Here is a 23,019-nt window from a genome sequence, read left to right on the forward strand (position 1 = left end):
CGATTCCCTGAGACCGTGCCCCACCCAACTTTGGGCTCACTCTAGCCACTTCCATATAAACAACCTGTCTTGGTTCATGCTATGGACATTCCTAACATCTCTCAAATGTTCAAAACCTCCAAACAAGCAGCATCTGGCTTCAGCGTGTCCCAGACGTCTGGCTGAGCAGCCCAAAGCCCAGCACTAACAACAGCCCACCTCGGTGTTCAGCTTATCCTCCCAAGACTCATCCAAGCCCAGCACAGGCAGTGGCCATCTGCAGATTGCTTTGTGGCTCATGCTAGGTCGCCTGTGGCAAGACACATTCTGCAGCTGAACTTGGCCTTTGGAGGGGCCCTCCCAGGAGTCCCCAGGGCTGGCAGACCTGGTGGCCAACTTCAGGCCCAGTGGGAATATCAACCAATGACCTCTAAGGATAACAGCCAAAGCGCAGACTGGACAGGCACTAGAAACCTGCTAAAGTAAATCCTGCTCCATAGCATCCGCTCGTGCCCAACAACTCCTCCACTATAGTCAAGCCAATCCTCACAACCAATCAACTTGAGGATCAATCCCTCTAACTGACGTGCAAACAGCAGCCAAGTCTCAATTACAGCAGGAGGTGACAGACAACTTACACAAGGGACACACCTGGAGTACTTGGTTCAGATGACCAAGAAGATTGTGCCACTTAGCCCACAGCATACCTACTACATAAGGCCACTCTACTAAGATCGATAAACTTAGCAGCCCAACCTAAAAGATAGAAACAAACACAGGGAGGCAGCCAAAACAGGGAGACAAAGAAACATGTCCCAAGTGAAAGAACAGAACAAAGCTCCAGAAAAACAACTAAACAAAATGGCGACAAGTAATATACTGGATGCAGAATTCAAAACACTGATTATTCAAAGATGTTCTGTGATACTTCAACGAAGAGACAGGAAACATAAAAATGGAGACAGAAAACATAAAAAAAAACCAAAAAAAAAAAACCAGTCAGAAATAAATACAAAGGACAGATCCAAAATGGCAGAGTAGATAAACACTGTGCCTGCATCCTTTTGTGAACACATTTAAATTACAACTAAATTATAGAACAATCAACCTAGAGACTAATCTGAAGTCTAGCTGAACAAGTCCTATAAATGAAAATGTAAAGAAACCTTGTCAAGACTGGTAGGAGGGGCAGAGATGAGGAATGGGCCCCAGACTTCTGTGTGGTGGTTGAGAATCAGGAGGGATATCTTGGCTATGGAGTTTACCCCCAAAGGAGCTAGGGACCCCAGGCCCCCATACCAACCTCCCCAGCCTGGAGTACTGGTGCTGGGAAGAGGAGCCCCACAAAATCTGACTATGAAAAACAGTGAGGATTCTAATCATTTGGATTGAACAGAAGGTTGTGGGAAACCCAGACATCTCCTTAAACAGCATGTGCACAGACTCACTCACTCGCATGTACTTATCTGGGGCTCTAGCAGAAGGATGGCGACTCAGGGGATGTCAGAGACATACAGTGTGTATGTGGGGATGGGGGGGAACTGAATTGTATGGTTTCGGGAGAAGGACTGAAAGACAATTGGTATATTCCCAGTGAGCAGTCCTCCTTTCATGCAGCCAGCAGGTGGGCACCATCATGCCTGTGTTGAGTCCACCCCCTTCCCACAAGCCAAATCTGAATCTGACAGACCTGGTGAGTTCCCCTGCTCCACCCTGCTGACTCAAATGGGACCCTGTCCCATCCAACGTGAGGACCACCAGAGGCACTTTTGCATGAGGAGCCAGGCCCACCCACATTGAGCTCTTTCTTGGAACACTATCAGAGTCCAGCCTCTGTTTGCTCTGAGACTTTTGCTGAGTTGCTCCAGGCTCAGAAGTGGCACAAAAACAGAATTTACATTAACCTGGAAACCACAATTCTTCCCACTCTAGTGACTCCCTGAGACTCTATCTCACCCAACTTGCATGCAGCACCAGGCTTTATCAGTGGTTGAATCTTAAGGGAGCCAGTAGGTGGCAGCAGGCCTCTGGTTCCCCTGGCTTTTTGCGGGGTTACCCCAGGCCTGGTACTGGTGGTAGACGTCCATGGTTTGCATCATAGCCTCTCCCACATGCCTCCAGGTACAGCAGAGGCATCAAACAACTACAGACCACTTTCTAGTTCCTACCAGGTAGCACCCAGCTGGTCACAGGCAGTGACCGACCTGGGCCTGCACAGGAGCTCCTCCCAAGAGAACCCAGATCAATTTACTTGGAGGTTGGCTTCAGACCACAGCAGAGCAACACCCAATTACCCCCACAAGCAGCACACACAAAGGACAACCTCAACTGGCACCAGAGTCTGTTGGTGTGAATCACACTCAGTGGGACTAAACCTCTGGCACAGCAGCCTGTAAGCTGTGGACGAGGCCAAACCTCACAGCCAGTCGAGGGTCAATCCCACCCATTGATGTGCCAATAGCAATCAAGGCTAAACTGTAAGAGGACAGCACAAAAAACCCACAGAAAGAACGTTCCTGGAGCTCCTGGATCAGGTGAAAAGGGAGGCTGTGCCACTGGGCCCCATAAGATATGTATTACTTAAGACCATACGACCAAGACTGGGAGACATAGCAGATCTACCTAATACATAGAACAAACACAAAGAGGCAGCCAAAATGAGGAAACAAAGAAATGCATCCCAAATGAAAGAACAAGAGAAAACTCCAGAAAACTAACTAAATGAAATGGAGGCAAGCAACTTACTAGGAACAGAGTTCCAAACAATGGTTATAAGGATGCTCAAGGAACTTAGTAAGAAATTCAACAGAGATAGCAACTATAACAACAGATATAGAAACCATAAAAAAAGAACCAGTCAGAAGTGAAGAATACAATAACTGAAATGAAGAATGCACTAGAAGAAATCACCAGCAGCCTAGATGAAGCAGAGGATCAAATCAGTGATTTGAAAGACAAGGTAGCAATAAACACCCAACTGGAACAGCAAAAAGAAAAAGAAAAAGAATAGTTTAAGAGACCTCTGGGACAACATCAAGCATAACAGCGTTGCATCATAGGGGTACCAGAAGGAAAGGAGAAAAAGCAAGAGACTGAGGATCTATTTGAAGAAATAATGACTGGAAAAGTTTCAATCTTGGCCAAGTAAATAGACATACAAGTCCAGGATATGCAGAGGGTCCCTACCAGGAAGAACCCAAACAGGCACACACCTAGACACATTATAATTAAATGACAAATGTTAAAGACAAAGAAAATTCTAAAAGCAGCAAGAATAAGGCAATTAGAAACTTATAAGGTAGCATCCATAAGACTGTCAGCCAATTTCTTAACAAAAAACTTTGCAGGCCAGAAGGGATTGGCATGAAATATTCAAAATGATATAAAGCAAGGACCTACAACCAATACTACTTTGCCCATCAAGTCTATCATTTAAAATCAAAGGACAGATAAAGAGCTTTCCAGACCAAAAAAAAAAGCTAATGGAGTTCATTACCACCAAAACAGTATTACAAAGAATATTAGAAAGACTTCTTTAAGATGGAAAAAAAAATCAAAATTATGAACAACAAAATGACAAAGTTACATATCTATCAACAATTCCTTTCAATGTAAATTGATTAAATATTCCAATCAAAAGACACAGCAGGGATGAATGGATACAAAACCAAAGCCTTACATATGTTGCCTACAAGAGACTCATTTCAGATTGAAAAACACACAGAGACAGAAAGTAAAGGAATGGAAAATGATATTTCATGAAAATGAAAACAAACAGACAAACAAACAAACAACTGAGGTAGCAATACTTATACCAGACAAAATAGACTTTAAAAACAAAGGCTCTAAGAAGAGATAATGAAGGACCCAGTAATCCCACTTCAGGGCATTTATCCAAAGAAACCCAAAATGCTACTTTGAAGGGATGTGTGCATCCATATGTTCATTGCAGCACTGTTTACAATGGTCAAAATGTGAAGGCAGCCTGGGTGTCTGTCCATGGAAGACTAGATAAAGAGGAGGTGGTACATTTGTACAATGGAATATTGTTTAACCATGGAAGGGACAGGGTTCTTGCCATCTGGGGCAGCATGGGTCGATCTGGGGGGTATTGTGCTGAGTGAAGTATGTCAGACAGAGAAAGACAGATGCAATTTGATTTCACTTACATGTGGAATATAAAGTACAAAAACAATCAAACAAAACAGAAACTAATAGATACGGAGAACATTTTGATGATTGCCAGATGGGAAAGGGGGTTTGGGGTGGATGAAAGAGAGGAAGGGATAAGAAGTACAAATTGGTTGTTACAAAGTAGACATGGGGATGTAGAGCATTGCATAAGAAATATAGTCTATAATATTGTAATAACTGTGAGGTCTGCCAATTAAGTTTGCAAACTTGCCACTGTGTTCTTACATTGGCAGCACTGTACAAACAGCTCAGTAAGGCTTCATAACCTTGTTATATCAGTGTCTCACAGCTGTGTTCATGTCAATGTGTGGTGGTGTCTTGCTGAGTCGAGTTCATTATTATTGTGTGTTTTTGTGTACCATTGCAAGAATGTTTGAGCTTGAATTAGAGCAATGGACAAACATTTAATTTCTTGTTAAACCTGGCAAGATTGTAAGTGAAATCAGGGACATTTTAGTCCAAGTTTATGGGGATACTGCCATAAAGAAAATGGCAGTGTACAAATGGATTAAACATTTTTCTGAAAGGAGAGAATACGTCACTGATGAAGAAAGTTCAGGGCAACCGTTAATTAGCAGAACTGACAAAAACATTGCAAAAATTCATCGAATTGTGTGCCAAAATAATTGGCTGACTGTGAGAAGCATAGTGGACTAAGTAAACATCAATAGAGAAACAGTAAGGCAAATCTTAACTGAAAACCTTGGCATGAGAAAGGTGTGTGCAAAAATGGTCTCGAAGACGCTCACCAATGATCAAAAGGAGAGTCAAAGTTTGCCAAGACCTTTATGAGAGGCAAGACAATGTTTTGGGCCATGTTATCACTGGTGATGAAACATGGGTATACCAATTCAACCCCAAAACAAAGCATCAAAGTGCACAATGGGAGTCAGTGAATTCAACATGACCAAAAAAATTCTGTCAGTCCAAATTAAGAGTCAAAATGATGTTTCTAACCTTTTTTACTATCAGAGGGATTATTCATTAGGAATTTGTAGCAAGCTGACAAACAGTTAACCAAGTTTACTATGTGGAAATGCCAAAAAGGCTGCATGAAAAAAAAGTTAGATGAAAATGACCTGCACTTTCTCCAGCAATTCATGGCCCTTGCATCACGACAATACATCAGCTCATACATCACTGTCTGTAAGGGAGTTTTTAGCCAGTAAACAAGGAACTGTATTGGAACACCCTCCCTACACACCTGATCTGGCCCCAATCGCTTCTTTTTTTACCCCAAAATAAAGGAAATATTGAAAGGAAGATATTTTGATGACATTCAGAACATTAAGGGTAATACGATGACAGCTCTGATGGCCATTCCAGAAAAATCGTTCTAAAATTGCTTTGAAGAATGGACTAAGTACTGGCATAGGTGCATAGATTCCCAAGGGGAGTATTTCAAAAGTAACCATAATGATATTTAGCAATGAGGTATGTAGCAATTTTTCTAGGATGAGTTCGATATCTTCATTTTCAGACCTCATATATACGGTGTAGCTGGGAACTAGATTTATCGGGGTGATAGATGGTAGTGAGGTTGGGGAAATGGTGAAAGAAATTAAAATGGTGAAGAAATTAAGAAATACAAATTGGTAATTACAAAATAGTCATGAAATTGTAAAATAAAGCATAGGGAATATAGTCAATAATATGGTAATAACTATGTATAATGGCAGGTACATACTAGTCTAGTCAGAGGGAATCCCTTCTTAAAGTATATAAATGTCTAATGTCTATGCTGTATTCCTGAAATTAATATAAAATACTATTGAATGTCATCTGTAATTGAAAAATTAAAAAGGGTGGGGAAAATGAAGGGGGATAGGAGGTTCAAATTTCCAGGTATAGAACAAATAAGTCATGGAGATATAATGTACCACATAGGGAATATAGTCAATAATATTGTGGTAGCATGGTACAGTGTCAGACGGTTGCTGGACTCACCATGGCGATCATCTCTTTAGGTAAATAAATGTTGAATAACTATTGTGCACCCCTGAAACTAATATCATATTATACGTTAGCTTTATTTTAATAATAATACTTTTAAAAAGGAGGGTACCATTAAAAACTGGAAAATTTAAAAACGCTTAGGTTACACATACTCTACAGTGCCACAATCCCCTTCTATTAAACTGCCAAATTACCCATTTAAACAAATTTCAAATATATTATTTTAATTGGGAATAAAATTATAAAGTGCGTAAGAAAAATCATCCTGGTTAGAGTTGTAATCACAGTTTTAACTCTTATAAGATCTGTGCTTTGTTGAAATAAGTAAATGCAAAAATGAAAATGTAAGTTCTCAGACCCTCAGTTTCTGTCTCATAGGCCTATTGTGAAAGTTAATTCCATTAACTTTGTAAATAATTTCTATTAGTTTTTCATTAAAAATGTAATTATTTTATAGTGGGTATTATTCTAGGTATAGGAGCTACAATTATGAAAAAAAAATAGACAATGTCTTCCTCCATGGATCTTCCATTTTTGTGTTTAGGAGAGAGAATAAATAAATAACTACAAATAAACAATGTAATGACAAACCCTGATGGTATTAAGAAGACAATAAACAGGTTTAAGCGATTAAGAGTCGTTCGAATGTCACAGACAGCATCTTTGAGGTAGCACTGCAGCTGGAACTTGAAATGCAAGTAAATGTTATTCATGGAGAAAAGTAGAAAGTGCATAAGCTCTGAATAAAGAAAACATCTAATAAATTTAAAGATAGAAAAAAACAACAAAGTATTGCTGAAACAAAGTGATAAGAGATAAGAGAGGTAAGCAGAAGGTAGAACACATAAAGGCCTTTTATACAGTGTGATGCGTTTGTTCTAAATCCAAGAGGAACGCCTGAAGGGCTTAATGTGAGCAGTGGTGAGTGACATATTTGATTTTTTTTTTTTTGATGTGTTTTTTTTTTTAAAATCACTGGCTTGTATGTGTAGAAGAAGATATTGTAAAGAGACAAGCACAGAAGCAAGGAGACTGGTTAGGAGTCTGCTACTAACCAGCCACGTAGTCATACTAGAGATAAAGAAAATCCAAGGGAGTCTACCTATATTTTGGAAGTAGAACGAACAGGGATAAAAGGATTGTCCATGAAAGACGAGAAAGTGGAAGTAATCAATGGTGACTCCAAAATTTTTAGCTCAAGGATCTCCATGAGTGATGGTTTCATTTAAAAATGTGGAGAAACCTGTGGAAGGAACATGCTTTGCCTTAGTTTTATTTAATGGGGGCTTGTGGATTTGAAGACATAGACAGATCATATTTACAATGTTATATGTCAAAGAGAAGATGATTATGGCACTCGGGGAGAACTGAGGAATGCTGACAGATTTGAGAGTTGATAGTAAATTGCTAATTTTCTAAATATGCAACTAGATAATGTTGAGTGAGGAGATTATATAGAGAAGAGTGATTCAAATTGATCTCTGGAGCATTCCAAAATTTAGAGACCAATTATAGAAAAGGAAGACCAAAAAAAGGAACAGAGAAGAAATTTTGAGTATCAAGATCCTGACTTCTCTATTAAAGGGCTTCAAGGGAAGGAAACTCCCACACCCACTTTAAAGGAAACTCTTGTAGTAGAAAAAACAACAACAACATGTCCTTTTAATAACACCCTAGATTCCTCATTTTTATATGTCCTTCTATAACAGTGTTAAAAAGTGAATCTGGTGGGCTTTCAAGGCCTGGATAGAAAATGCTTATCATCTTTTTGTAGAATATGCAATGGATTTTTATCGCCTCCCTCTTCTCCAACATTCCAGTTTATTCTTCCTGTGAGAGGAATGCTAGTGACTAGAGATAGACACAGGCTTAATAGTGGTTTCCACTTCCAGTCTCTGCCTATCAAAAGTTCAAAGAACAACCACTACTAACAAAATGCTCAAAAATATATTAAATACATATTTCAAAAAACACACCATTGTAAAAAAGATATTCAGCATATTTCTGGGTTATGTTTTCATTTTTTCAAAGGTAACCAGTGTTTCATATTTTTGTATTTACACACTGTGATCATTTCTGACTCATAAGGCAATCATCTTCCCAGAGGAAGTATTGGACAGGCTATTACTGATTCCTCAATAGAAGTGTTTTTAATATGTAAGTCTGGCTTCAGTATAATCTTAAGACTGTGGAAGTTTATTCAGACAGTCAAATAAGGAAATAATATATCTCCAAAAGATCTTTTTAGTCTTAATGAGAAGAAAGAAAAACAAGATAATATTTTAAAGTATTTTTATGGAAGGAAGGTGAGAAAGAAAGCTGAAAAATCACCTGGTGCGTCCCATTTCCTTTAATGATCCTGCCACAATAAACTGCTGATAAAGCAAAGCTGAGATCCTACCTGTTCAGAATCTTGGTAGTGTCTTGGATGGGGGAGGGCAAAGGTAAAATATTAATGCAGGTTGTAGGGTCTGATTTAAGGTAGGGGCTTGATTAGGATTGGCCAAATTAGTGAGTAAGCGTTAAATACTAGTGAACAGAATAAGGCAAAATTTAGAAGCGTGTCTTAAAGAGTAACAAATGTTTAATACTAGCTATTGTTCTGAAAGGAAATGTTTATTAATACTTTAATAAGAGTACACTGAGTTGTATGAGGTGGGAGAGAAATAAATTTTATTCTACTCTTCAAAGTTCTTTTGGCTGTTCTAATAATTAAATATACAGGATTAACAAGAGAAAATAACCACATTTAATTACACATGTATGTATGGGAACCCCACATGTGTGAGTGGTTCAGAGAAAGATAGGCAAAATGAGGTTTATATGGCACCCTGAGCCAAGGAATGAGGTAAAATACTAAAGAGATTCAGAATAGGTTGCACCAAGCTTTGCCACTTTGGCATGTTGATATAGGAGAGTTAGCATGTCCCTAGGTAGGCTGGGAGGTCCCTGGTGGAATAAACAAAAGACAGGCATATCCTAAAACTTCAGGTTTTGAAAGCACTCCTTTGCTCCAGGACATAACGTAACAAGGCCTTGAGGTTAATCATAAAATTCATTTTGGCCTGACAAATGGAGCTGATCTGATAGATAAAGAGTGGGTTACTTTGCTAATTCCTTTAGGATGGGCAAGCAGAACACACCTGGTAGACGAATTTCATTAGAAGGCACCAGTTCCCTTCTTCCAGTAAGTTCCCTTCTCCAAACAGCTCCCCTTCCCCAAGCAGGCAAGGGAAGGTATAAAAGTAAGAGCTTTTGCCTCAGACTGGGAACACCCCCCATTCGGGACCCCCTTCCACTCGGGAGCTGCAAACTCTTCTCCTGCCTCTAATAAACTATCCTATTTTTTAAAACTTTTTGCCTCTCCCTGGTCTGCGTTTCCATTCTTCAGCTACATGAGACACGATCCTGGCCCACACCCAGAAACTACAGGCAGATCCAATATCACCTACATCAGTGTGAATGATTTCAATCAGAAGGCAATTGAGACTCTGTGGGCTTAGGGGAATATTCTGCCCCTCTTTTAAGTACCTAGAAGAATCTTATTTGGTGGCCTCACCCATAATAAGAGTTATTACCACAGGTAACATTTTGTGACCTATGTATGGGGCAGGGTAAACATCTAACTACTGAACATGTGCTCTTCTTATCATCCCATGAATGACCTTCCTCCCCTCTGAAGCCTCAAGGTACCTTATTTCATCCTTAGCTGAGAATGCCGTATTACATCTCATTTTAACTTTTTCTGCCTGAACTTCTCATGTATCTGGAGTCATACATGACTTTCTCATGTATGTGGGGCTCTCATATGTACATATATGATTAAATTTATTTACTTTTCTCTTCTTAGTCTCAGTCATGTCAATTTAAACGTTAGACCAGCCGGAAGAACCTAAGCGTGTAGAGAAAAGTTTGCTCCTGACCCTGCAATGCTTTGGAGCTTCAGAGGGCAAGAAGTTCATTCACAAAACAACAAGAAAATCATATATATCAGTTTTAGCACTATATTTTAGATAGTGGTAAAAAGTTATTTCTAGCAATAACTCTTATTGTGGGCAATTTAGATTCTTCTAGGTAGTTAAGGGAGAAACAGAAGTTTCTCTTGAGCCCACAGCTCAAAATAATTCACATGCAAAAGTGGCAAATCCTGGGAGGCAAGTATGAACTTTTTCAATGGTGTTCAAATAAATGGATTTTTGAAAAGTTCCTGAAACATACAATAATCTTGATTCCTGTTTGTAGAACTATGCCATAATTTTTACACAGGTTAGGATTATAGCAAGCTTAAGTGGTGTCTTCTCGAATTCTTAATTTATAGATTAAAATAAACAAATAAACAAACACAAACTAATGTAATCATGATTAACAACAATATATATCTTATCTTCTTTAGCCTTACTACACAATCCTGCTAAACAATACTCAAAGGGTATGAGTGCAATTTTTATTACACTTTAGGCTCAACTAACATCAAGTGAAAGAATATAAAAACTGTATTATATCATTTTCTACTCCTCTACCAACCCAAATTTTGCATTCAAGAAATATAGGTAAAATATTTGTTACTGGTGCAGACTTTTGGGGTTATATACCTTCCAGTTTTCTCATTTAGCAGTGCTTTGACTTAACAGGAATAAAAGATTGTAAGCAGAACTCTGATTATTTCAGAAAATATTTTAATGGCTTTGGAAGTTTTATAATTTCCTATCACTGCACTGTAATTGTTGAAGGGAAGCATAATATGCCACCCCAAAATATGCCTCTTTGACATAAGGTTTATCTTTATCTAATTATTTTTGAGAAACAGCAGACACAGGAGACTCTCTGAAACTTCAATAGGAGTTACCCTTTTGTAACGGAAATTTACACTTACAGGGGAAATTTCCATTTGTAAGAGTGTCTTCCTCTCTGTATCAGGAAGAGAAGGATAAAAAAAATCTCTAGAAATCCTTGTCAAGGGAAAGGCAAAGACCTAAATATGCATAACAACCTTACCTTTGGTTTATTGTGATTTTCCTGATAGCCTTTCATAACTAGCTCCCCTACCCCCAAGATCCTCTTTTATCCTTAGCTGGTGAAACTATTTAAGGTGATGGTTTGGGTCTTTTCAGAGTCACTCAGTTTTCCTGGGTATCTCTCATGCATACAGGAGGTTTACTTGTTATTAAACTTCTGTTTGTTTTTCTTCTATTAAGCTGCCTTTTGTACTACAGGGGGTGGGGAGTTCTCAGCCAAGAAGCTAGAAGGGTAGAGGGAAAATTATTTTTTCTCCCCCACAGTGTTGTCAAATAAGTGTCTACTTTTGGAAAACTTCAAGTCACTAAAACTCTCAATGTAGAACTAAGGATTTAGACATAACCTGGATTTCCCCTTCAAAGACACACTTAAAAGTTGGGCAGCCATGGAAGTCAGGTATCCAAATAACTTTTCATTTGACAATCAGACCAAACATGCCAATCTCTAGTTTAAAATCTATTAAACACTAAGAATATCAGATTAGAGTCCTTAAGACCTAAAGGCATGACTAAATGTGGGCTTCATAACAGAATTGCAAATTCTTAGAATGAAGGTTGAAGTGGGAAGAAGAAAGGGGCAGAGGCTGTCTTTTTGCATCAGACACAAATTTACTATTAAACAAAAATTCATTCATTTAACTGATATTTATTGAGCATCTATTACGTGTTAAGCATAAATCTAGGTGAGAACTTACGGGAGGGTGCAAAGTAAGCTAATTTCTTGTTCATTGAGTTTACATTCTAACTGGATCATTGAAAAATAAACAAATAATCAGATTTCTATATAGAATCACTGATGGCAGTCAGTGCTTTAGAACAAAGAAAAATAACTGAGGGAGATTAAAGGCAAGAAGAGGAAGAAAAGGAAACCTGGAGGAAATTCCTCTTACTATTCTATATTTCTTTTCCGATAAATTGTCTGTTCTATAATCTCTCTTTCTCAATGTCCAATTAATCCATCAGTTGTCTTAGTGTTTGGTTGTTATTTTCCATAGCTGTTTCAATTCACTTTATGTTTTGGGAGATTTCACAGCTTTTCATCCAACTGTTTTTAAATTATTATTTGACTATCATATTTTTAATTAATGAAAACCTCTTTTTAATTTGTGACTGCTCTTTTTACATTTCAGTTTATTCCTATTTTATGGCTGTAATATTGCCTCATATTGTCCCTGAGAACATTAATTAAATACATATTTTTAAGTTGTGCTTTCTGAATAAGTATTGTTTCCTCTGGCATCAAATGTTTCATTTGTTGATTTTGATTTTGATATTTTCACTCATTTCCAAAACAATCTTGATTGTTTATTCATGTTTATGGACAGAATGTTATCTTGATTTGTATATTTAGCTTTTGAAGTAGGCAGAATAATGGCTCTGAAAGATGTCCATGTATAATCCATGGAACTTTGAATATGCTATACTACATAGGAAAGGGGAATTGAAGTAACAGATGGAATTAAGGTTGCTAAGCAACTGAGTTTAAACAGAGATAATCCTGAGTTATCTTGTGGGTCCAATGTAATTACAAGGGTTCTTAAATGTAGAATAGGGAAGCAAAGAGTATGTCAGAGTAATGCAGTGTGATAAAGACTGGAGAGGGTCATGAGCCATGAAGGCAGGTGACCTCCAGAAAAACAACAGCAACAAAAACCAAGGAACCAAATTCTCCTCTAGAGTCTTCACAAGGACAGCAGCCATCTTAACATCTTGATTTTAGACCACTGAAATCCATTTTGGACTTCTGACCTCCAGAACTGAATAATAATAATAATGATGTTTATGATGATGATGATGATGATGATGGTAATAATAATAATAATGATAAATTTGTGTTGTTTTAAGTCACCACATTTGTTTTAAGTTGCTGCAAAACACTAGAAATCGAATAGAGTATTCCACTGGGTTTTCTCTCTGTTTTTGTCTACAGATCTGTACATCTTTTATTGAAGAGTATTAACTGTCAGTTTTAACTTTCAGATGGGCAGGATTCAGGTAGACCAAAATATGAGTGATTTTATTTTCGGAAGTTAAATCTATCCTAGAAAGTGTTAGCCTGGTTCAGGTAGATCACTCAAATTTTAGAGTATATTGCTGATTTTAAACTGATGGTAAATGCTGCTGTTGTAATTACAGAGGTGAAAATAGGGCCGTTCAAGGCTATGTGGCATGAATATTCTGTATATGCTGGCTAGCAGTACTTTTGTTTAATCTTTGATACATTCCATCTGCTTTATATTTTCAGGAGTCACCAGTATCTCTGATCTCTGATATTGTGATGTTTCATCCTCCCATTCATAATGTTAAGGTTTTATTACTGTTTGTACATTTTTACTCTTATTCAATGGATTTTACAAGTGGAGAGATCAGACGTAAAGTGATATGCCCAACCACACAACTTGAAGTAGAAACCAAATTTATACATATACATATATATATACACACACACACACATTTTATGCATATATATATATATATATATATATATATATATATATATATATACATACATACATTTTTTAAGTCCCCCTAGAAGTAATCACCTCTAGAATACAAACTAATAGTTGGCACCAAGAGCTCAAGAGTTGTTAGAGCCTTTTTGATCAAATATTAATCAATGCTCAGAAATTAAGTATCTTCTCTGGGCTCATCAATCTAAAGAAAGTATATGCATTGCAGGATATACTTTCAGAGAAGCTGTCATGCATGAGTAACTGGCCATAAAATGCAGGGATCTTTTGGTTTTTGCTTCTCTTGCCCTCAGAAACTTGAGAATGACACTCTTACAATCTCTCCACATATGCAATTACCTATAGACCATGGATTTCTCTGCTTTAGCAACTCTCCACTCCTAAATCCTTCCACATTCCTGTAGATTTTGCAGTTTATCACATCAAGGATTACACATCTTTATTTTGCTTGTGCCACCTGGCTTCATGATGATCGACCTTCCCTGTCCACTGTTATTCTTTTTGTTTGTTTGTTAAAATACTTAACCCTTCATGAAGAGAAGTGATGATCCTCTTAATATTAATAGCACTATTAGGTGGCTGACTTTATCACACCATTAATAACTAATCAATACGTTTCAGGCACAGGTTAATACAGACATCCCTAAAAAACACCATTTTTTAAAACCTTATTTTTATATTTCCTAATAGTGGAGTCCAATCCCTACACCTGTTAATAATATATTGTTGTTCAAAGTGATGGCTGATTAAAATATTTCCATTAAAAGGAGGACTACTTTAGCAGAACGGGTCCAGATTTTACATATGCAAACAAAACCTTATTTAGATCTGGCTGATCATTGCAGTAAGGCTGTTCAGATTAAAACTTTTTTGATTTTCCACGTGTCCACCTATTTGTATGACCTCTGAGTAAAATATATACTTGCCTGAAAGCATTCTCTGCCAAAGGTAAGTTTATCTACCAAACAGCAATAATATCAAATTCTAGAATGAATTTATTCATGTGCCTGGGGACTTCTGAAACCAAACATTCCTTTGAACACATCCCACATGATTGTACTTTGCAAAAGAATATTTATTTTACCCAATCAAATAAGTACAAATAATTTTAAGCAGGTAAGATTTATTCTCAAAATGAACCATCACCTTTGCCCAATTCAAATATTCAAAGAGCCAAATTCTTGATTTTCAACCATGTAAAACCTGCCAGATTAAGTCTGCCAGCCTGTCAGAGACCAACCTGAAATGTCAGAACAATACTTCAGAGATATGCCTTATACTGTGGGAGTGTGTTGATATTCAAACCAGTTAATAAAATAACAGATATGCTAATTCCTACACAAAATGGCATTTCTAATTAGTCTTATAAATCAGACCACTTTCAATGTAAAAATGTATGTGCATCTTCCTGCGAAGCCTTTGCAAAATGAAAGATCAGCATCTAATGACTAACATATGGCGAAGGTACAAACACTATGTTGGAAGTTGACTTTTGAAACAATGAACCGTAAGAGATCACGGCATACATAATAACCTTACATTTTAAAGGAAGACTAATTGGATGAGGATCTGATGAGGGGATCTGATTGGCAGCAGTGGAGAAGGATGTTTCTGCTGTTTAAACTTAAAACAAGTCTAGTCTCTTCCATCTAGAGGTAGGAAGGAAGGAAGGAAGGAAAAAAGGAAGGAAGGAAGGAAGGAAGGAAGGAAGGAAGGAAGGAAGGAAGGAAGGAAGGAAGGAAGGAAGGAAGGGGAAAAAATAAAGAAAAAGAGAAAGAAAAAGAGAAAGATGTAGGTAAAAGGAAACAGCTGAAAAATGACAGGACTAAAATAACCTAGAAATATATTCAATGACTTAAAGAAGATGCCAAGACGTGATATTTCACAGAGATTAATCAGCTCCCATTATTTAAACTTGGTTTCTATCAAACATCTACAGAAAAAAGAAAACTGTCATGACAAAGAAATGTGGGAAGCTTACACTCACTAAAGAGATTACCCCCTTGAAGACAGGAAGATACTTTCTATAAATTATAGAAGGAAAGGAAAAAAACAACACAGCAGTTTTCTGTAATAGGAAGCTGATTCCACAAGAAGATAAAAATTCAGCAGTTCCAACTCCCATGTATGGGAAGAACTGACCGGTAATGTATGAGTAACCATGTGACATTTGTGTGACTGTAATATCCATCTGAACAAGCACATATTGTTATATGGCGTCAATACATCTTAAAATGAGTATACTGTACCAACAATAATTTAAACCAAGTCTCCTTCTTCAGTTGCACAGTAATTTGTCTCAGTTAATAGCATCTTTTCTTGTGGAACTGATTCCCTGAAGAAAAATGTGGATTATTGTGGTATCTTTAAGTGAACACACTTAATATCAAGCATATTTCTGTTACATGGTAAACATCAGAAAACTGTAAGGACTTATTTTCACTTTCAGTAACAATTCAGCAGTAATGGTTAGTGCTCCTCTTAGAGGTAAACTTGGTTGTGATTAAAGATGACAAAAAAACTATTGCTAAGGCAGTTTGTTTACTGAATCATTTTAACAACTTTTATCCTCCTTTTCCACTTTTCTAAGAGAATGAGTTCTTTCTTTACCAACGAAGACCTATTCTTATCCATAATATTACCTCTGTCTCCAGAGTGACTTTTAGAGCATGACAGCTTCATCAAAATTTCTCAATTTGTATTTCTTTTTTGTGCTTTCAAGAGCAGGGGATTCTTACTGACTTCTAATTGAAAGTGAAACACGATGCTACATAACTACCTGACAGAGTGGTCATTGTGGTCCCACTAGAGTTAGAAATCCATCCTTTTTTTTTTTTTTCTTTCCTTGCCAGGTACAGATACTAGTAATATTAGATGCCTTATTTTTGGAAATAAAGGAAAATACTAAAAGAAGGATTCAGAAATGGATGTGATAGGGGATAGGAGTTTACATTTCATAACATGACTGATCCATTTTGAAGGTATTTTACATGTCACCCTTGCACAGGGACCATGTTAATCCTCTCGTATCGTTCTGATTTTAGTACATGAGTTCCTGAAGTGAGCACGATTGTAAAGATATTTTAATTCACATGTAAATGTTCCAGAATATTCCATATAGTACTAAACTGGGTCCTGTGGGAATTCCAACACAGTGAGCTAGTCCAGCTTTTCTGCTGTGAACCTTGACACCCTTGTTATAAATATGACCTTCCCAGTCCAGACTTCCTTTTCTTTCATGGTAACTTCCAAAATGATAGGGCAGTGAAGAGTTAATGTTGGAAGCATGAGTGGACAAAACCCTGCACTTTTGAAGTCTCTCAGGACATACCTTTGACCAGCTCCTGAGAGATAATCTCTGAGCCACTGGAACATCCCGACTCAAAAGTGTTTTTGTATACCTGATGCTGTGTCCACAGCAGGTAGATTATACTAATAATGCCATTTATGGTAAATGCCTGTTTTTGTTCACTTGGAGTCCTAGGCCATGCTATATTAGTTTGAGGTCTGGGGGACTGAAGATTTAGCAGTTAATGTCACTAACACAGGCATTCCATGGGACTCCACTCAGTGTAGACACTTACAAGTTTGAGCCTGGTTTCCCCAGGACTCTGCTTTTACACGCCTTTTTCCTTTGCTGATTTTAATCGGTATCCTTTTCCCGTAATAAACCCTGAGAATAACAGCTTTTCTGAGTTCTTGGAGTCCTTACAGAAAGTCATTGAACCTAAGTGTGGTCTTGAACCTCCAATGATCTTTTTTCTAAAGGGAAGGTCTTGATCTTAGCCAACACACTTACTCCCTAAGGTCCCCTTAACCTTTGAGTCTCATGGAAAAACAGGGTTTCAATTTTTTTCTTTTTAAAGGTGCTTGGTTTTCTTACTCAACTGGGCCCTAGATAGGAAGCAACAGAGAAGCAGCAACCCAAATAAAGGAGTAATGTCACTTTATGCCCTCTTTCAAGGGCAGGGGTTGCCTATGCACCCTATGTTAACATAAATAAGGAAAGATGCTCAAATAAGTTTTCCCACAATAAAAGTTTGTGCCCCAAGCTGATTTCCTATATCCACCTATAAAAGTGGCTGGTAATTTTTTTCAGATAATGAAGTTTCATTCTGAACTCAAATTTGTTCAAAAACATCAAAGAGGATCTAATTCATAACACACCGTTAGCTTCCCCTTCGCTCCCAGTTTGCTCCCCTGTAGCCTCACGCAGCCAAACTTACAAATTCCTTTTCTGGTATTATTATTATTATTATTATTATTATTATTATTATTTACCTTCTGAAGTGCATGGTTTACATAGTAATTACTGTTATGACCCAGAATACAACTTCAAATCACTACTCAATGGAGACAGAGAGAGAGAGAGAGAGAGAGAGAGAGATGCTATAATCCTATAAAAATGTAACCTAGGTAGCAATATCCCATTGCTATTTTATTGATTATAAGGAAGTCATTAAATCCAACCCACAGACAAGAAGAGGGGATTACTATCAAGAGGTAGGATCACTGTGGTCCATTTTAAAAGCTGTTTACCATGCAGGTAACAAATTCTCACTAATTTTCTTTCTTCTTTGAAAATTACAACAGTTTACTCACTCTTTCACAGTTCCACTCCCATCAAGCTTCCCTTTACTTATTTATATATGCATGCATGCATGTATGTACTTATTCAAATCATGTCATTTATCAAATACCTCCTATATAAGCACGCTTAGAGAGAAGTCAAGAAAACAAAGAAGGGTGTGACTCAGTTCTGATCACAGAGAATACGTATCTAAATAGGTATCTGCATATATAGTGAAAATTAAAGATCAGTAATAGTTTGCCAAATTGTGTAATAAGGATTCCCAGTTTGGTGTTCTGTCTTCCTTCTGAATTGGCATTTGAGCCCTAATATGGGGCTCCAATAAATCAATCAATCACTCAAAATATAAATATATTTTTATCACTGAGGATATAAAAAATATAAATAAAAATATAGTAATAGTTCTTGCTACCATGTGCTTACCATGAATATTAAACTTTTATTTTTGAATAGAGGATGGGTTGTATTTGTCATCCCTTTAAAGTCATATTCACACACATAACAGTGCTAGTCACTATAGCCAAAATGTGAATACAGCACAAATGTCCATCAGTGGATAAACAGATAAACAAATTGTGGTATATTCATACAATAGAATCTTATTCAGCAATAAAAATGAAAGGAGTACTGACGCATGCTACAGTGTGGATGAACCATGAAAATGTTATTCTAATTGAATGAAAGCAGACCCAAAGATGTACCTTATATAGTTGTATTTACATAAAACATTCAGAATATGCAAATCCATAGACACAAAAAGCAGATTAGTGGTTACCAGGGGGGCTGAGCGCAGGTGGGTGGGCAGTGGGGGGGAGGTGGAGTAACTGCTTCACAGGTATGGGCTTTCATTTTGCTGTGATGAAAATGTTTTGGAACTACATAAAGTGGTAGTTGCAGTGTACTAAATGTCACTGAATTGACACTTTAAAACGCTTAATTTTTTGTTATGTGAATTTTATCTCAATTTTAAAAATGAAGAAAAGAGAAAAAACACACACCCAAGTAGAATACTTTTCTTTCAAAGGGCCCGATTCTCAAAAGATAAACAGCCAGGAACAGCAATCTATGAGAAGTATTTTAGTTTCCCTTTTCTTCAAGTGGAAGACTTGGAACTCAGAGCCTTTAACTTCGGAAAACTGAGCATATCTTGACCCTCAAAGTGGATTCCAGAATTAAAGTGCTCTGTTCTAACAAGTTCTATATTTTAAAAATGCCTTATCAAATGTTCTTCAATTCAATGTCCCTAGTACTGTGCCCTCCTATCTCTCACCCCTTTTCACCCATTAGTGTTCTGTGAAACTGAAATGATTCCTTTTTAAATTATAATTAACAATCATTGTATATTAATTAAGTTATTCAGATTTTTATTAACAAAAGTCCCAAAAGCTGGTTGTGAAGTAATTAACAAAACAGAATCCTCCCACTTTTAATATTACATTGGGGGAATCAGAAAATAAACAATAAGCAAGTAAATCAGTTATTTGCAGAATACAATCTGTGTTATAAAAAAATTAAAACTCAATAATAGAAGAGAGAATGCATGACAGACAACATTAAATATGGTATTTACCCAAGTTTCTCTGGTGAGGAGACACCTGAACAATGATAGGAATAAATGATTAAAAGAATCAAATGTGGGGTGGCCAGACGTCTCAGTTGGTTAGAGTGTGAGGTCTTAACAACAAGGTTGCTGGTTCAAGTCCCACATGGGCCAGTGAGCTGTGCCCTCCACAACTAGACTGAAAACAATGACTTGACTTGTAGCTTAGCTGCGCCCCCTACGACTAGATTGAAAATGACTTGACATCCTGGAAAACACACTGTTCCCCAATATTCTAGAATAAAAAATAAAAATAAAGAAAAACAATCAAATGTGCAGAGACCCAGGGGAAGAGCAACCAGCGAGGCAGAAAAGAAAACCATATTGTGAGATAAGAAGAAGGTTGGCCTGTCCCAGGGTTATAAAGGAGGCCCGAGTGACAGGAAATTAACGAAAAAAAAAAAAAAAAAGTAGAACACAATGGTAGACTAGACAATACATAGAAGCCAGATCCTACAGGGCAGGCTTAGAAAGGGTGCTTTAGTTGAGGTGTTAATCTTGCCATAAAACACTAGATGCAGTGCTGGGAATTAATTACTAAACATTATTACTCTGTTGTGCACTATAGGGTCTAGGAAGAGAAATAAAATGTGGCAGGGAAGAGCACATTTTAAATGTTTGAAATGTGTAGAAGCAGTATGTGACTTATGATTGGCGCTAGATAAATACTTCAGGGAGGAGCAATATAAACTACGTAGATAGCAGGGATTTCCTTCTTCCTTAATATGACTCTTTTATTGTACCCTGCTTTTGGACTGGTCTCCGTTGTTCTACTTAATTTTTCATTTTGGGGTTCCATGCCAAATTTGGGGTCAGCCAAATTTCCCGCAACAGTCATTTGATGGCCTTTGTTTCATTAAAGTCAATATATTTCAGAGAATGAAAGGTAGTTCATTTAAGAGAGCAGCCGCTAAATTTGCTGCTGACTAATGGGGACTGGTTTTTGCAGAGTGAGTGCTCTTATGGAAAAGTTCAAGTCCTCTGTTTTCAGCCAGCTGAAAGAAATGATCATTACATGTAGGACCATTCTTATCACTTCTCCATTACACGTTTTACTCTCAAACTACTTCTGCAAAAATCACCATCCCAGCCATGTGCTGTAAACCTCTACCAAAATAGGCAGGATAAGTGACCTATGTTGTGACACGAAGGACAGTCTTCAGAAATAAATGAGCACTCTGCAAAAACACCAACTACTACTCTGAGTTTGGCCCACTGGATCATTTCTCTCAAACTGGGGAAGATCACATTCATTTTTTCAAAGAAACATACCACCATAATGTGTTTTCAAAATGGATTTTAAAGTGGCTGTGTGGGTGCCTGTCTTGATAGTATGTGAGAGGTAAGGATCGTCAGTTTGAGGTTTTATGTCAACAGAAGCAGGCTCTTATTTCTTTGCAGTAATAGTTTAGGGAATCATAAACCATCTGTAGTATTTAGTTTGTATTCATTGTTTTCATAACAAATATACTGCATGACTTTTTGCCTTTTGTGAAAGAATTCAAACACTATGCAAATGTACGGATTTAAGAGTTAAAACCCATTTCCCCTTCCACAGTGGTCACCTAGCAGTCCTACTAGCCTATCCAGTGGTAGTCATTAGTGCCATTTTGATGTTTCTTCCTCCATCTTTGCATACACACCTACAAAAACATTTAAATGCACACACATACTATTTCACGTGGTTATTTTTGAACATCAATTGAAAAGGTTGTCATCTTCGTAAGACCATATTGTGAAGATCTGTCTATGAAAGTAAGTATAAACCAACCTCATTTTTTTAAAACTTTGCTTGAAATTATAGGTGTGCATGCACCATGATTTAATTTCCTAATTAATTAAATTTCTATTGATAAGCATAAAACTTGTTTAAAATTTCTCTTCTGGCAAGATTTCTTATGTCATGCTTTCATATAATTTTTCTCTCTAAATAAAATTTAAAACATTGTATCCAAACTTCGCACTATAACCACACTTAGAATTTCACTCTAAATTTCTAAATAAATGGAAGTAAAAGGACACTATCATGTACACAAATTTCACACAATAAATCTGCTAAAATACATCACCCAATATCCTATCATAGAAATTCTGCAGTTAGATTATTTTAATTTTTTCATAAATGTGTTTATTATTAATACTTATTACTAATGTTTTATGAATTCATGATGTGGGTTGAAAACAGTGTGTAAAAATCTTTTACATGAAAATTATTTTGCTTCTGTTACTATAATATCCAGTAAATGGGAGATACTGGGCAATTCAATAAAATGAGAGAATATATTGTTCAATTTAGCAGAAAATGGAGAGATTACATTCACCAATCATTTGCCAAATAGATGCTAGGTGACATATTAAAAATAAATAAAATGAATGAATTATGAAAGTAAGAAGAATAAATAATTTACACTGCAGAATTCTGGAGAAGGTAAAGCTCGCGTAATGCCCTATCCCACTCACCAGAAGACTAATCTTTGATCTTAGGGTTTTTTTTCCCAAATACATGGCAGACGGGGATCTAGCCTGATGCAAAGTAAAGGCATCAATACATTGTTCCTTAATAATAACAACAACAGTAATAAAGTTTAACTAGAAAAATATACAATATGTTTTATAACTTTTATTCGATATTTAAAATGTAGAAAAGTAAAAGAATATGAAAATGTTCTATAAGTGTACATCTCAGATATTTTGGTTGTCATTCTTGAAAACTACATATTAGAAATACTTTCAGATTATAAAAAATACATTACAGAAAAATATAAAATACAAGGCAAATGTCCCCTATCACCAGTTCTTCTGAGTTCACAATAATCAGCCATAAAAGAAAGTTTTTATTTATTTTTCAAGAAAAAACATATAATGGTATACAAAACATTACTCAGACATACACAAACAGGTACAAACATACAAATAAAATATTTAATTAAATGTATATGTGTATGTATACAGTATCTTTTGTTTAGGACTGCAGTGCTTTTAATTCACTGGCTTCTTGGGATATCTTGAATCTAGTCAGCTAGTGTTCAAAATTTTAACATAATTTAATTCTAAAATTTTGGAGCATAATAATATATTGAAATTTGCTTCTTGTTAGAGCTGACAAGGAATTTGGTAGACTATATTAGAGGGAAATTTTTTGTAACTACATACTGGAAGTGTCTTCTTACATATAGTATCATTTTGTTAACATGGCAAATACCAGAATTTTAC

The 23,019-nt window shown here is 36.7% G+C and overlaps 1 non-coding gene across 1 annotated transcript; it reads right to left on the bottom strand.

The window, feature by feature from the left end:
• Positions 1 to 16,574: 16,574 nt before the first annotated feature.
• Positions 16,575 to 16,683, bottom strand: LOC141572523 (U6 spliceosomal RNA). The gene has a single exon (XR_012497848.1). It is a non-coding gene; the product is annotated as a U6 spliceosomal RNA (small nuclear RNA).
• Positions 16,684 to 23,019: the final 6,336 nt, after the last annotated feature.

This window comes from Rhinolophus sinicus, linkage group LG06 (genome assembly GCF_036562045.2).
Source record: "Rhinolophus sinicus isolate RSC01 linkage group LG06, ASM3656204v1, whole genome shotgun sequence".
Lineage (NCBI taxonomy): Eukaryota > Metazoa > Chordata > Mammalia > Chiroptera > Rhinolophidae > Rhinolophus > Rhinolophus sinicus.